The sequence below is a fragment of the Rattus norvegicus genome, chromosome X (assembly GCF_021556685.1).
Source record: "Rattus norvegicus strain SHRSP/BbbUtx chromosome X, alternate assembly SHRSP_T2T, whole genome shotgun sequence".
NCBI lineage: Eukaryota > Metazoa > Chordata > Mammalia > Rodentia > Muridae > Rattus > Rattus norvegicus.
The window spans coordinates 65123810-65137574 of NC_141554.1; the positions used below are offsets into that span (position 1 = coordinate 65123810).

A 13765-nucleotide genomic window follows, 5' to 3' on the forward strand; every position below is an offset into this window, starting at 1 on the left:
ATACTACAAGCACAGCCTTTGTCTACCCTCGAGATGTTCCTAGTCCAGTAAGAAAGACATATATTAAAATCAAGGATGCCAATGGCATCTTGGGACAGGTGCCATAGCCTAGACCTATGCTTAGCTTTAAAGTAACTGGAATTCTGCACACTAGAGTTGACTTTTGTTCTTAACAGACCACCTCAAGGATTCTAAAGCCTAGATTACTACCAGAACCCATTCTACTTGTTTCTTAATTCTACTCGAAACACGTATAAAGTGCTGATTCTATAGTGCATTTTTCAAATACCTCTCCTGCCTATGGTGGGTGGGAATAAAGTAAAATGCAGTCAGGGTTCCCTCTGCCACACCTTCATTAAACCAACACAATTCTGCCCATGGGCAGAGGCAGGGTGTTCCTCCACACACACCCATTTAGTTCATGGAGACAGTCTCTAAAGTCCCTGCATATCCATCTTTGAGTTCACAACTCCCCAGAAGACTGTTTCCTAACATTTCTTGAAGTTGTTCCTTACCTGGAAGATGTGCTGGAGGTTCCCAAGCTGCTGTCCTAGGCCTGGCCCCATTTCTGGATTACATCACTCACCTGTCTGCGAGCTATGACTCACAATGCCCCCTTGCCAGGCCTCCTAGGGTAGAGGAAGTACAGACAGTGAAATGTGTTTAGTTATGTGAAGTTTATGGAGCATTTACAGGGCTCCGGGCACTATTCTGGGGGAGGGAAAGCATTCCATCATTAAATAGCATTCCTTGTTTTGTTTTTTTAAAGAAATATTGGCATCATGTAGAAAACCTTTTGATCCTCATAATGAGGAGAACATGATGGACTTCTGGTGGTAGATACAACAGATAATGTTTAGATAGTCTAGAGCATGCAGGATAGGCTCTCAAACAAAAATTTGATTCAAATATTAATAGTGCACAGGTAGAGACCTGATATTAATCCATCGTATCTGTAGGAAATACTTTCCCACATATCTTAAGCTTTCTCTCTAGAAATTTTTGAAAGTATATATAATTTTCTGCACAGTTTTTAGTGTGCATGCAAAGTTATTTTCTATATTGTAAGAAAATCATGTGACCATAGTCAATGAACTGAGGCATACAAGGCAGCCTATTATGGATAAACCAGTATAGTAATTGGGTGAGAAAAGGTAACTTATAAGCAAAGAAAAAATAAGGAAATTTTATTCCTCAGAACTTGAAATAGGGGAAGTAGTTCCAAATAGATGGTGTACCTTTCAGACAGAACACAAATTAACTAGGGCCAATGCCACTCCTGCCAAAGGAAATTACTCTATGGTAGAAAATGAGTAAGACCACTTTAGCTCCAAAACTTAGCAACACTGCAGAGAGGAAAGCAGAATTCTGCTATCAGAAGCACTTCTCTAAAGTAGGACTGCCAAATTGGTTATGAAATGATTGTGAGGTGAGTGGTAGATCTCAGCAAGAGCACTACCTGTCTGATGCTTTCTATTTGGAGAGTCTCCCCATACACTCAATGAAAATTTCTCCAGACAGAAAAGATATGACAGCAGAATGTTACACCATACTTTCATTATATCACTTACATACAGTGCTAACATTAGTTTTGAGGTGAGTGAAGTCATATAGAACATAAAACATATTTTAGAATATTTTAGAAATGTTGAGTGTCTCAGGAGATATGTTTAATTGTGTTGAAAATGAAAAGTATGATTATTATTGTGATACTTACTATTGTTAATATTCACCAAAATCAAGAATCACCTGGAAGATGGGCCTCTGTCAATGCCTGTGAAGCCATATACGTATTATGTTAATTGATATGGGAAGAAATAATTCTACTGTGGCAAAGTCATCCCCTGAGTGGATATTCTGGGTTGTATAAGATGGAGAAAGTGAGCTGATTGCTAATACAGGTGCTTACTGATAGTGGATACAACGTGACAGTCTTCCCCCAGTTCTTGCTGCCTTAACTTGTCTATCATAAAGGACATTTCCTTGAGCTGTGTGCAGAGGAAAACCATTCCTCCCATTTAGAATATAGCCAGGAGCCTAGCATGGCTGCCCTCCAAGATGCCCAAGAAGCAACTGACCAAGACAGATGCAGATACTTACATGCAACAATGGACAGAAGTCGGGGAACCCTGTGGTTGAATTAGGGAAAAGCTGGAAGAAGCTGAGAAGGAGGGTGACCCTGTAGGAGGACCAGCAGTCTCAAATGACCTGGACCCCCGAGATCTCTCAAACAGTGAGCCACCAACCAGGCAGCATATGCTAGTTGATATGAGGCCCCTGGCACATACACTGCCTGGTGTGGCCTCAGTGAGAAAAGATGCACCTAACCCTTGAGAGACTTGAGGCCCCAGGGAGTGGGGAGACCTGGGGGGCGTGCATTCTCTTTGAGACATAGGGAAGAGGCATGGGATGAGGAACTATGGGAGGGCAGACCAGGAGGGGTATAATGAATAGACTAAAAAAAAGATTAAAGATAATTTGAAAAACAAAACAAAAACAACAACCACTAAAACACTTAGGCACAGTTTAGCTAAGTGATATAATTTTTATTAGGGACTATATATAGACAAAATAATTTCTAAAGCCTACAGCATTTTCACCCTTCTTGCTGTTCCCTTCCTTTCTTCCTTCCTTCCTTCCTTCCTTCCTTCCTTCCTTCCTTCCTTCCTTCCTCTCTCTCTCTCTCTCTCTCTCTCTCTCTCTCTCTCTCTTTCTTTCTTTCTTTCAGAAAGGTTCATGTTGCTAACATTTCTCCATATACATGAATGACTTAGAATTATGAAAAAAAATGAAGTATTCCTATGCAGGCTTTCAGGCTTCTGGTGCTTTTTCTCCACATGTGTTATTTCCAACCTCAAATTCTACCCTTCAAGATTGGGCTCATTAGCTTTCCATGTTCAGTTTTTTGTTTCGGAGTGTTTTGTTTGGTTGTTTTGTTTGAGTTTAAGAAGTTTCCCAACTCAATTTGGGATTCCTTTCACTACAAAGGAAACAGCATTTACTCAGGCAATAGGTCAAACCAATCATAGGGTATACCTCATTTCTTTCTCTTTTAACAGTTATTTAGAAAACCATACATGTAGCCTTGCTTTCTTCAACAGCCTTTCTCATGACGTTAGCCATTGTTTATGACTATCTGTCATCATTATGGCCATGAAACCATACAGAAACGCTGCATATTATATATAGTTTACTATTTCTTTATTGCTACTTATGGTTATTTCCATTTAGCAAAAAGTTCAAAAGAGTAAGTAGATGCAATATAAAAATTATATCTAACCAAAACCCACTCCTATATTACAACAAAAAAGAACATTTCAACATTTGATATTCAAATATACAGAGAATAACTACAAAAGTTGCCTTCTGAAAATAAAATCATGTGTATAGGTAATTCCCAAAGTAGGTAATATGATAGTTAAATATGAAAATGTTCTCAAACATAAAACTGTTTCTAGTAGTGATAACAGTTTGGAAATATTAAGCAAATGAGTAAAGATGGTAATCAAAAGATTCACTAGTCAAAAAATAGTTGAAATTCTAATGTAAAGCCTTAATAAGTTTTTAAATATAAATGTATAAATTCTTCAGGGATCCAGGTGGAAAAATCAAGTCACCTATCAAAGGGGAGATGTAGAGAGACGTCAAAGTCTCCACATGAGCAGTTAGTGCTAGAGGGCAATGGAACGATGTCTGTGAGTTCTGCTAGACACATCATTGTTTAAGAAGATCAGCAATGGGGAAAGATTTTTAAACATTAAAGAAGTCAGCTTCTTCAGACACATTTTCTGAAAATGCACTCTATAAAAAAGTTTAGGAAACCAAGAGATAAAACAAAATAAAATAACTCATGAATCAAATAACTGTGAAAAGATAAAAATGATAGAGGGAGAATAATGAAAGTATAAATAATCAAATTTAAAAAGCAAGACCAATTACAACATATATATATATATATAATACAATTGTTAGTAACCTAGTATGTTAAATATTATAAAGACTACTTTCTGAAAAGTTACTTTAAATCTAGCTTCCACATATCACAGAAAATTTGTTTTTCTCAGTCTGTATTAATTAATTAATTTATCTATCTATTTATTTATTTATTATTGAGGGTGCAGTGAACTTTATTGATGGTATTCAACAGAATAGGGCTCCTTGGCCCTTCCTGTTATTATTGGGGTCTGGTATGGAAGCTGTGAGGGAGCTGCTCAGTGTTGGGGGCAGGACTCATGATCACAATCTATGCCATCACTGCCACTCAGAAGACTGTAGATGGCCCCTCTGAAAATCTGTGGCATGACGGCCATGGGGCTTCCGAGAACACAGAGCTGAATGGGAAGATCGCTGGCATGGGTTTCAGTCTGATTTTTTGTTTTTTGTTTGTTTGATGTTGTTTGCTTGTTCGTTTTTAAATTTTGTTTAGCATAATCATCTCAAGTTCCATTCATTTTCTTGCAAATGTTATAATTTCAGTTTTTAATATGGATGAATGTAATTCCATTGTATCTGTGTAGCACATTTTCTTTATCCATTTTTCTGTCAACTGATATCTAACTCTGTTTTCTGGCTAATATGTATGTAAGTCATGAATCTAAATAGGGGACCATGAAAAGAGAAGAAGAGATCTTAAATTGGGAAAGAGAAGAGAAGGGGAAAGGAAATAGGATATGTGTGGTGTAGAAGCAAACCAAAGGGGAAGGAAGGGGAAAAGCAAGACTATGGCAGAAGGGATTAGAAAGCACAGGGAGACAGGGGCAAAATTAGAACAAAGTATAATGATGTGTAGGTCTAGAAAATATTGCCAAAATTCTATTTGTATGCTAACTTTAAAATTAATCTTTTAAGATTCACTTCTTGCACAAACAGAAGAAACAAAAGGATACCTTTAGGCTGGTAATTTGCATGCAAACAAGTCTACCTTTAAGTGAGTTAACAAATACTTGATGTGAATGGGGGATTACTTGAATACTCAAAACCATTTTTATTTTCCTGCAGATTTGATTCCATCCTCCCTTAATATTATGGATTTATTCACTTTACAACTCTCTGTGAATTAAAAAAAATCCAGGAGTGAGTGGAAATGTGATCAAGAATTATGAAGAGTTCATTCTTGCCTACAAAATTTGCTCTAATTTGTTTAAATACCAAACATCTGTCAACATACTAAATGCTAATAAATTTGCTTGTGATTGTGAAGATTAAAAGCCTGCTTGTAAATTAGATGTGGATGTTAAAGAATCTTCTGGAAATGTATACAAAGTTATTTTGTGAGCGATGCCCTTGAAACCCTCCACTATTGATGTTAATATTATGGTTAGAGTTAAGTATGACTGTGTTCATGGAAAATCCCCAGCCAGCTGCAGAAGACTATTAACAAATCTGGTGGTCAAGATGAATAATATGATAAAGTTGTGACCTTGCTGAGAAATACATCTGACGTCAAGATGCCCAACATGACAAACCTGTAACCTTTCTGAAAAACCAACATCCTGTTGACTTCAGCTGACCACACGAATACTGTGTCCTTGGCCTGCATATTTCCCACTTACCCCCACCTTCTGTTACCCCTGTTATGGTATAAATTCAGCCTTGGGAAAAAATAAAATTTTCGCCTTGATCAGATCAGTCTTGGCGTCCTTCTTTGTGTCTCTTGTCCCCCATTCTCTTCCAGATATCCTCAGCACCCTCATTGACAAAGTTAAAAACATAAACACCACAAAATCAAAGCATGAAATAATTCATAAAAAATATTATGTTCTGCACCTTTTATGGAAGAAAGTAAACTAATATCACCAAAACGAAATCTACAAAGTAGATTTGAATTCTTTGATTATTTAAAACTTTTTATCTTAATGGTCAATGGCTCTTTTAGGATCTAATATATATTCTACTCCTTCTTTTGTCTTTCCTATCTGCTTCTACACCAGCTACAAAATAAAAGGTATTTTAGATTGAAAGGTATTTCTTTATGAATAGCAATGATCAGCTTTCTAAAAACTATAATCTATCACAAGTCATTTTACCAAGCCAAATATCTATATATGTACTATTGTTTAATAATATAGTTTTAAACAACTTAATGTCATATGTATACATATAAAAGAAGAAATTTTATTTTACCTTCCTATATCCAAATATTAAATCATCTAATTTTAATATACCTTTTAAAGAATATGGTCCCCTTCAGTGAACTGTCTTCTGGAGTTATGCTACAGATAAAAGACATATTTGAGAACATCCTTTAAAATAAACTATGTAGATTTTGCAAAAGCATACTCAGCTATCCTTGTAATATACCATGCAAATGAAGAGATGCTTATGTTTCTGTTCTTCCAAGCACTTCAAAAGCAGACTACTACTTAGTAATATTTCAAAAGATATTTCTTAAATGAATCAATGAAAAGTGATTGATGCAAAATGAAATAAGAATTCTTTGAATCCTAATTTCTTCAAAAGGAATGAATGTCTCACTGCAAAAAAATGTGAAATATGGAACAGTTCTTTGAGAAGGAAGAAGTAAGATCAGGAAAAGGGTGGGGTAGATGATACCAATAAAAGGAGACAAAATAAGAGGAGATGACACTAATTTAAGCCTCCTAGAGTTCTTTGGATAAGTTTAAAACATAAACTGATAACTGAACTCTAAAGACATTTTAAAACTAGAATTCTAAAAGTGAAAGGATTTCTAACAATGTCTGGCAATATAAATTCAGAATTAAAATCATACATTAACAGCATTCTGAAAGCCATTTACCAAAAGGATTCTCTTGCGATTAATTTTTTTTTATCCTAAAAAGAAAAATGAGATGGTTAATCAGCAGAGCTAGGGCATTTATAACAATGTCCCTTTTCTTACCATTGATTTGTTTTCATTAGGTAAGTAGTTAGGTCGTTGATTTTTCTCTTCCTTTGCTTTTGGCCCTAACAAAATTTGTGGGTTTGTTACTGTCATTATTTCCTCTGTGTTAATATTCCCTCAGAGAAGCATGATAATGTGAGTTTATTGAAAATACCAAAGGAAAGGTAGTTTGCTGTCTGTTTTGTTAGTTGCATGTGAATAAAGATAACACTTAATCATTTACAATTCTTCATGTATAGGCAACATAACTTTATAGCATACAAAAACTTGAAACACCTAGATTAAAATAAAATAGCAGTAAAATGGTATGATGTCATTATGGCAGACAACTGAATATTTAAAGACTGAATACTTGTGTCTTTTATATCTAATTGACAAACATGTAGATGCACATCAAGAGTATAAAAGAAAACACTCAAACCTCAGTATGTAGTATTTTATTTCTTAGATATTGGCAGTAATTGGAAAATCATACTGTACTATAAATGTTGAGATTTAATCAATAACAGACAGAAGCACTTTAAAGAGGTGCGTTGATGACTAAACTATAGCAGTCAACTCCATTACATACTTATCATAAATCTCTGAAATGTCAAATTCAAGAATTATGTGTCTCTACAAATTTACTGGTGGGATGGATTTTAGAGATTATCATGCAAGATCCCTCAGTTTATGGAAGATAAACTGAACACGATGGTTGTTGTCTTTGTTTTAAGGAACTGTCCATTTAATGAGAAGAAAATATAAAATCTAAAAACTACAATATAGTAAGACAAAAGTCAAACAGATATAAATATGAAAGATTAAAAATCCTAAGCATGACATTACCTTACAAACTATGCTAGGGTAAAATAAAACTTCTCTGAGGATGTGACTGGTAAGTTAAATTCATAAAGATTAAGACATATACAGACACCCGCGGATCCCGGCACGCAGCAGCTCTCTGCTCCCAGACCCGGTGAGAGAGAGACCCAACCACCTGGTCAGGTGGGCACTCCTGAGGCTGCAGAGCAGAAGAGACCACCAACACTGCTCACCCCTGCCCACATCCCTGGCCCAAGAGGAAACTGTATAAGGCCTCTGGGCTCCTGTGGGGGAGGGCCCAGGAGAGGCAGGACCCCTGCCTGAGACACCGCCCGAACCTGAAGGAAACAGACCGGATAAACAGTTCTCTGCACCCAAATCCTGTGGGAGGGAGAGCTAAACCTTCAGAGAGGCAGACAAGCCTGGGAAACCAGAAGAGACTGCTCTCTGCACACACATCTCGGACGCCAGAGGAAAAAGCCAAAGACCATCTGGAACCCTGGTGCACTGAAGCTCCCAGAAGGGGCGGCACAGGTCTTCCTGGTTGCTCCCGCTGCAGAGAGCCCGTGGGCAGCACCCCACGAGCAAACTTGAGCCTCGGGACCACAGGTAAGACCAACTTTTCTGCTGCAAGAAATCTGCCTGGTGAACTCAAGACACAGGCCCACAGGAACAGCTGAAGACCTGTAGAGAGGAAAAACTACATGCCCGAAAGCAGAACACTCTGTCCCCATAACTGACTGAAAGAGAGGAAAACAGGTCTACAGCACTCCTGACACACAGGCTTATAGGACAGTCTAGCCACTGTCAGAAATAGCAGAACAAAGTAACACTAGAGATAATCTGATGGCGAGAGGCAAGCGCAGGAACCCAAGCAACAGAAACCAAGACTACATGGCACCATCGGAGCCCAATTCTCCCATCAAAACAAACATGGAATATCCAAACACACCAGAAAAGCAAGATCTAGTTTCAAAATCATTTTTGGTCATGATGCTGGAGGACTTCAAGAAAGACGTGAAGAACTCCCTTAGAGAACAAGTAGAAGCCTACAGAGAGGAATCACAAAAATGCCTGAAAGAATCGCAAAAATCCCTGAAAGAATTCCAGGAAAACATAAATAAACAAGTAGAAGCCCATAGAGAGGAGACACAAAAATCCCTGAAAGAATTCCAGGAAAACACAATCAAACAGTTGAAGGAATTAAAAATGGAAATAGAAGCAATCAAGAAAGAACACATGGAAACAACCCTAGATATAGAAAACCCAAAGAAGAGACAAGGAGCTGTAGATACAAGCTTCACCAACAGAATACAAGAGATGGAAGAGAGAATCTCAGGAGCAGAATATTCCATAGAAATCATTGACTCAACTGTCAAAGATAATGTAAAGCTGAAAAAGCTACTGGTCCAAAACATACAGGAAATCCAGGACTCAATGAGAAGATCAAACCTAAGGATAATAGGTATAGAAGAGAGTGAAGACTCCCAGCTCAAAGGACCAGTAAATATCTTCAACAAAATCATAGAAGAAAACTTCCCTAACCTAAAAAAAGAGATACCCATAGACATACAAGAAGCCTACAGAACTCCAAATAGATTGGACCAGAAAAGAAACACCTCCCGTCACATAATTGTCAAAACACCAAACGCACAAAATAAAGAAAGAATATTAAAAGCAGTAAGGGAAAAAAGTCAAGTAACATATAAAGGCAGACCTATCAGAATCACACCAGACTTCTCGCCAGAAACTATGAAGGCCAGAAGATCCTGGACTGATGTCATACAGACCCAAAGAGAACACAAATGCCAGCCCAGGTTACTGTATCCAGCAAAACTCTCAATTAACATAGATGGAGAAACCAAGATATTCCATGACAAAACCAAATTTACACAATATCTTTCTACAAATCCAGCACTACAAAGGATAATAACTGGTAAAGCCCAACATAAGGAGGCAAGCTATACCCTAGAAAAAGCAAGAAACTAATCGTCTTGGCAACAAAACAAAGAGAATGAAAGCACACAAACATAACCTCACATCCAAATATGAATATAACGGGAAGCAATAATCACTATTCCTTAATATCTCTCAATATCAATGGCCTCAACTCCCCAATAAAAAGACATAGATTAACAAACTGGATATGCAACGAGGACCCTGCATTCTGCTGCCTACAGGAAACACACCTCAGAGACAAAGACAGACACTACCTCAGAGTGAAAGGCTGGAAAACAACTTTCCAAGCAAATGGTCAGAAGAAGCAAGCTGGAGTAGCCATTCTAATATCAAATAAAATCAATTTCCAACTAAAAGTCATCAAAAAAGATAAGGAAGGACACTTCATATTCATCAAAGGAAAAATCCAACAAGATGAACTCTCAATCCTAAATATCTATGCCCCAAATACAAGGGCACCTACATACGTAAAAGAAACCTTACTAAAGCTCAAAACACACATTGCACCTCACACAATAATAGTGGGAGATTTCAACACCCCACTCTCATCAATGGACAGATCATGGAAACAGAAATTAAACAGTGATGTCGACAGACTAAGAGAAGTCATGAGCCAAATGGACTTAACGGATATTTATAGAACATTCTATCCTAAAGCAAAAGGATATACCTTCTTCTCAGCTCCTCATGGTACTTTCTCCAAAATTGACCATATAATTCGTCAAAAAACGGGCCTCAACAGGTACAGAAAGATAGAAATAATCCCATGCGTGCTATCGGACCACCACGGCCTAAAACTGGTCTTCAATAACAATAAGGGAAGTATGCCCACATATACGTGGAAATTGAACAATGCTCTACTCAATGATAACCTGGTCAAGGAAGAAATAAAGAAAGAAATTAAAAACTTTTTAGAATTTAATGAAAATGAAGGTACAACATACCCAAACTTATGGGACACAATGAAAGCTATGCTAAGAGGAAAACTCATAGCACTGAGTGCCTGCAGAAAGAAACAGGAAAGAGCATATGTCAGCAGCTTGACAGCACACCTAAAAGCTCTAGAACAAAAAGAAGCAAATACACCCAGGAGGAGTAGAAGGCAGGAAATAATCAAACTCAGAGCTGAAATCAACCAAGTAGAAACAAAAAGGACCATAGAAAGAATCAACAGAACCAAAAGTTGGTTCTTTGAGAAAATCAACAAGATAGATAAACCCTTAGCCAGACTAACGAGAGGACACAGAGAGTGCGTCCAAATTAACAAAATCAGAAATGAAAAGGGAGACATAACTACAGATTCAGAGGAAATTCAAAAAATCATCAGATCTTACTATAAAAACCTATATTCAACAAAACTTGAAAATCTTCAGGAAATGGACAATTTCCTAGACAGATACCAGGTATCGAAGTTAAATCAGGAACAGATAAACCAGTTAAACAACCCCATAACTCCTAAGGAAATAGAAGCAGTCATTAAAGGTCTCCCAACCAAAAAGAGCCCAGGTCCAGACGGGTTTAGTGCAGAATTCTATCAAACCTTCATAGAAGACCTCATACCAATATTATCCAAACTATTCCACAAAATTGAAACAGATGGAGCCCTACCGAATTCCTTCTACAAAGCCACAATTACTCTTATACCTAAACCACACAAAGACACAACAAAGAAAGAGAACTTCAGACCAATTTCCCTTATGAATATCGACACAAAAATACTCAACAAAATTCTGGCAAACCGAATTCAAGATCACATCAAAACAATCATCCACCATGATCAAGTAGGCTTCATCCCAGGCATGCAGGGATGGTTTAATATATGGAAAACCATCAACGTGATCCATTATATAAACAAACTGAAAGAACAGAACCACATGATCATTTCATTAGATGCTGAGAAAGCATTTGACAAAATTCAACACCCCTTCATGATAAAAGTCCTGGAAAGAATAAGAATTCAAGGCCCATACCTAAACATAGTAAAAGCCATATACAGCAAACCAGTTGCTAACATTAAACTAAATGGAGAGAAACTTGAAGCAATCCCACTAAAATCAGGGACTAGACAAGGCTGCCCACTCTCTCCCTACTTATTCAATATAGTTCTTGAAGTTCTAGCCAGAACAATCAGACAATAAAAGGAGATCAAGGGGATACAGATCGGAAAAGAAGAGGTCAAAATATCACTATTTGCAGATGACATGATAGTATATTTATGTGATCCCAAAAGTTCCACCAGAGAACTACTAAAGCTGATAGACAACTTCAGCAAAGTGGCTGGGTATAAAATTAACTCAAATAAATCAGTTGCCTTCCTCTATACAAAAGAGAAACAAGCCGAGAAAGAAATTAGGGAAACGACACCCTTCATAATAGACCCAAATAATATAAAGTACCTCGGTGTGACTTTAACCAAGCAAGTAAAAGATCTGTACAATAAGAACTTCAAGACACTGAGGAAAGAAATTGAAGAAGACCTCAGAAGATGGAAAGATCTCCCATGCTCATGGATTGGCAGGATTAATATAGTAAAAATGGCCATTTTACCAAAAGCAATCTACAGATTCAATGCAATCCCCATCAAAATACCCATCCAATTCTTCAAAGAGTTAGACAAAACAATTTGCAAATTCATCTGGAATAACAAAAAACCCAGGATAGCTAAAGTTATCCTCAACAATAAAAGGACTTCAGGGGGAATCACTATCCCTGAACTCAAGCAGTATTACAGAGCAATAGTGATAAAAACTGCATGGTATTGGTACAGAGACAGACAGATAGACCAATGGAACAGAATTGAAGACCCAGAAATGAACCCACACACCTATGGTCACTTGATTTTTGACAAAGGAGCCAAAACCATCCAATGGAAAAAAGATAGCATTTTCAGCAAATGGTGCTGGTTCAACTGGAGGGCAACATGTAGAAGAATGCAGATCGATCCATCCTTATCACCCTGTACAAAGCTTAAGTCCAAGTGGATCAAGGACCTCCACATCAAACCAGACACACTCAAACTAATAGAAGAAAAACTAGGGAAGCATCTGGAACAAATGGGCACTGGAAAAAATTTCCTGAACAAAACACCAATGGCTTATGCTCTACGATCAAGAATCGACAAATGGGATCTCATAAAACTGCAAAGCTTCTGTAAGGCAAAGGACACTGTGGTTAGGACAAAACGGCAACCAACAGATTGGGAAAAGATCTTTACCAATCCTACAACAGATAGAGGCCTTATATCCAAAATATACAAAGAACTCAAGAAGTTAGCCCGCAGGGAAACAAATAACCCTATTAAAAAATGGGGTTCAGAGCTAAACAAAGAATTCACAGCTGAGGAATGCCGAATGGCTGAGAAACACCTAAAGAAATGTTCAACATCTTTAGTCATAAGGGAAATGCAAATCAAAACAACCCTGAGATTTCACCTCACACCAGTGAGAATGGCTAACATCAAAAACTCAGGTGACAGCAGATGCTGGCGAGGATGTGGAGAAAGAGGAACACTCCTCCATTGTTGGTGGGATTGCAGACTGGTAAAACCATTCTGGAAATCAGTCTGGAGGTTCCTCAGAAAATTGGACATTGAACTGCCTGAGGATCCAGCTATACCTCTCTTGGGCATATACCCAAAAGATTCCTCAACATACAAAAGAGACACATGCTCCACTATGTTCATCGCAGCCTTATTTATAATAGCCAGGAACTGGAAAGAACCCAGATGCCCTTCAACAGAGGAATGGATACAGAAAATGTGGTACATCTACACAATGGAATATTACTCAGCTATCAATTCAACGAGTTTATGAAATTCGTAGGCAAATGGTTGGAACTGGAAAATATCATCCTGAGTGAGCTAACCCAATCATAGAAAGACATACATGGTATGCACTCATTGATAAGTGGCTATTAGTCAAAATGCTTGAATTACCCTAGATCCCTAGAACAAACGAAACTCAAGACGGATGATCAAAATGTGAATGCTTCACTCCTTCTTTAAATGAGGAAAAAGAATACCCTTGGCAGGGAAGGGAGAGGCAAAGATTAAAACAGAGACTGAAGGAACACCCATTCAGAGCCTGCCCCACATGTGGCCCATACATATACAGCCACCCAGTTAGACAAGATGGATGAAGC

The 13765-nt window shown here is 37.6% G+C and overlaps 1 protein-coding gene across 4 annotated transcripts in view; it reads right to left on the reverse strand.

Moving 5' to 3' along the window:
* The window catches only part of Mageb18 (MAGE family member B18), a 756240-nt gene that overhangs the window by 328382 nt on the left and 414093 nt on the right, over positions 1-13765 (reverse strand). Inside the window, exon 1 of one of the 4 annotated variants that reach the window (XM_087599981.1) lies at positions 516-629. The exons of the other annotated variants lie outside the window; for them this stretch is intronic. The gene's annotated coding sequence lies outside the window, so the exon portion shown is untranslated. Of the gene's footprint in view, positions 1-515; positions 630-13765 lie in introns of those variants that run through there. 4 annotated transcript variants of the gene reach the window in all.